The following is a 3,640-nucleotide window of genomic DNA, read 5'->3' as shown; positions in this document are numbered from 1 at the left end:
GTTTCTTGCATTCTAAATCTTTATGTGATAGTTGCCAGGTAGGGAAGTTGAGTAAATTTCCATTTCCTTTGTCCACAAATAATAGTTCCTCTGTGTTTGAAAAAATTCATTGTGATTTATGGGGACTAGCTCCTGTTCTGTCTTTTGCAAAATTTAAATATTATGCTTGTTTGGTTGATGACTATTCTAAATATTCATGGCTAATACCTCTGAGGAAAAAATCTGAGTTTTTTGCTGCATATAAAGCTTTTGAACAATATGTGCTCCGCCAATTTGGTAAGCACATCAAAATTTTCCACTCCAATAGTAGAGGTGAGTTTTTAAACACTGCTTTATCTTCGCATTTTCTTGCACAGGGAATTAAACATCAAGTGTCTTGTTCTTATACACCTGAGCAAACTGGTGTTGTTGAATGACGACATCATGTCATCCGTGAATTAGGCTTAACTATGATGTACCATAGTCATGTGCCGTTGTCAATGTGGTTTGAGGCTTTTCAAACTGCAGTTTTTTTAATAAATAGATTGCCCACTTCTGTGTTAGGACATGACACACCATATTATAAATTGCATGGGTCTCATTTTGACTATAGTTCTTTGCGAGTTTTTGGATCTAAGTGTTTTCCGTATATATGGGACACAAGAAATCATAAGTTCGACCCTAAATCATGCTTATGTGTCTTTATAGGATATAGTGAAAAATACAAAGGGTACAAATGTTACAATCCTAAAACTAAGAAGATAATAATATCTAGGCACGTGAGTTTTGATGAAACAAGTTTTCCTTACAAGTCAACATCCTCTAATAAACTGTTTGATGTCCAGCTTATAGATTCATGGTTACCCCCATCTAAGAATAACAATTTTTCTATAAGTTCTGTTACTGGTGCAGGTAATTTTACATTACCAGAAAATATTATAGCAGAGCATGAGAGTATGGTTCTGAGAAGTGACTCTAATACATCAACAGAACAGTAGGATGTTATCCTCGTACCTGAACTGCCACATGAACCTGTTCAAGCCACAACAACAGATTCCGCACCTGCTATTCCACTAGCAAATAACGCTCCACAACAGGATGATTTTTACGCAGACTTGTTGCCGCAACTACCCATGACGACAGATCAAGACCCTGCAACATTTTCAACTTCTATTCCATCAAATTCAGCAGCATATACTGATGCCAATACACCAACAGATGCAGCCTCTCTTACTGATCAAATTGCAAACTCCGAATCACCATCTTCAACTCCCAATTTCAGTGACTCCTCACCAGTAATTTCAGTTGCCATTGATTCGGCGATCAGTCCCTCAACAGTTCATACTGACCAAGGACAGTTGACCTCAGCTGTTGGAACCTCCAATCAGAATTTGTCTACTTCAGATACCACATCTCCAGCAGAGAATTCAAACGATCAGAATCCGATTACGGTACCGCACCCTCAACATTCGATGATCACCAGGTCACAATCAGGTATTGTAAAACCAAATCCCCGTTATGCTTTGCATGTGTCAATATCTTCTGATGTTCCACCCGAACCCAAGACTGTTAAAAGTGTTCTTGCACACATAGGTTGGAACCAGGCAATGTTTGAAGAATATCAAGCTTTACAATCTAATCACACATGGAAATTAGTTCCAAGACCAGCAAATGTAAATATAATAGGATGTAAATGGGTGTACAAAGCTAAACTCAACTCTGATGGGAAATTAGATAGATTAAAAGCTAGGTTAGTGGCCAAGGGGTTCCACCAAAAAGATGGTGTTGATTATACCGAAACTTTTTCCCCTATAATAAAACCAGGAACCATTAGATTAGTTATATCTGTTGCTTTAGTAAAACAATGGCCAATAAGGCAATTGGATGTAAAAAATGCTTTTCTCCATGGTTTTATTACCGAAGACATTTATATGGAGCAACCACCCGGAATGAAAGATCCCAATTACCCCAATCATGTTTGCAAACTCCAGCGTGCTTTATATGGTTTGAAACAGGCTCCAAGAGCATGGTTTAATCGGTTGAGTACTTTCTTACTAGATTATGGTTTTTTTTGTAGTTTAGCTGATCCTTCCTTGTTTGTCATGCATACATCGACAAGTATCTTGGTTCTACTAATCTATGTGGACGATATGTTGTTAACAGGGTCTTCTATGGCTCTAGTTCAGACGTTCTTGTAGGTTTTGAGTTCGGAGTTTTCCATGAAAGATCTAGGTCCGCTGCATCACTTTTTAGGGATCCAAGTGCAGACAACGGATTCTGGTTTACATTAAATCAAACGCGATATGCTCACTCTATCTTGGAACGAGCTCAAATGGTGGATTGCCAGCCCATGCCAACTCCTCTTGTACAACGAATGGATGTTACTTCTGATACAACACCAGTTGGTGATCCTACACACTTTCGTGGCCTTGTAGGCTCGTTACAATATTTAACACTTACTCGTCCCAATTTATCATATAGTGTCAACTGTGTTTCACAATTCATGCACAATCCAACAATGTCTCACTTGAAATATGTTCGTCGTATTTTACGATATTTAAAAGGAACAATGTAACGACCCGAAAATCGGACTGCTACCGGCGCTAGGATCTATAAGGCCGTCGGGACCCGTAGTAAGCCTGCTATACTCTCTGTGTACCTGATAATCCCATACATGATCAAACTAAAACATAAAACTACAAACTATTTCTTTCCTCTACCAGACTACTCTCAGGTATACTCATCTGAAACAGCCTCAGGGCCTTCCCCAGTGAATACTGTCCGCTTTGGGTCAAGGGATTGAAACCCTTTCTTCCCTCACGGTCTGTTTCTGGGTCAAGGGATTGGAACCCTTTCTTCCCAAACCTCCTTCACTGGAGCCTTACAAAACATACCATACATTAGACCTGACTCAGCACATTTCTCATCAAGAAACGTAAAACAGGAGACATGCATACAGGGATCATCCATACACGGGGCAAAGCACAACTACACCATAAACACTTAACTTACTATCGATGACATACATTACATACCTATACATTTACTTTACAACATTCCTTTAATATACATCATGTCCACTAATCTATTACAAAAGCAAACCCGTAGCCAACTTGTACTCTTGCTGACTCTGACTTCCCCATAACTAACTCTGGTCCTGCAAAACTGGGGGTGAGGGAGGGGGTGAGCTACTAGAGCCCAGTGAGTAGAAATAATGAAAACAGTTCATTAAGTACATACTTTCATGACATGCGCCACAACACAAACATATCACATCACGGATTGGACATGACCTCAAAACTCCCTCTGTCGGTGCTCGGCCCCTACGGAGCTCAGGTCACTACATGTCCTAGTGCCCCGGCCCCTCCTATGGAGCTCCCATAGGACTTATCTAGACATAACAGGTCCATGGGCTATTGAAGTCGCCTGGGTCCAATCCACACCAACAGTAAAAATGCAATGCAGCATATTCGTGACACTAGTGCAATCACCCTATATCATATACTCATGATGCATGCATGAACATGCTTTAAGCATTTGATTTTTCATATAAAAGATTAAGTTTAGTTCTACTCACCTCTGGCAGACGCTGGACTGACTCTGCAACTGCTAACACTGATGGCCTCCTCGGTCCCTCGGGTCCGATCCTACACAGGTGGAC

This window comes from Manihot esculenta, chromosome 1, assembly GCF_001659605.2.
Source record: "Manihot esculenta cultivar AM560-2 chromosome 1, M.esculenta_v8, whole genome shotgun sequence".
Taxonomy (NCBI): Eukaryota; Viridiplantae; Streptophyta; class Magnoliopsida; order Malpighiales; family Euphorbiaceae; genus Manihot; species Manihot esculenta.
The sequence above is the reverse complement of the archived record's forward strand: the minus strand, read 5'-3'. Positions refer to the sequence as shown.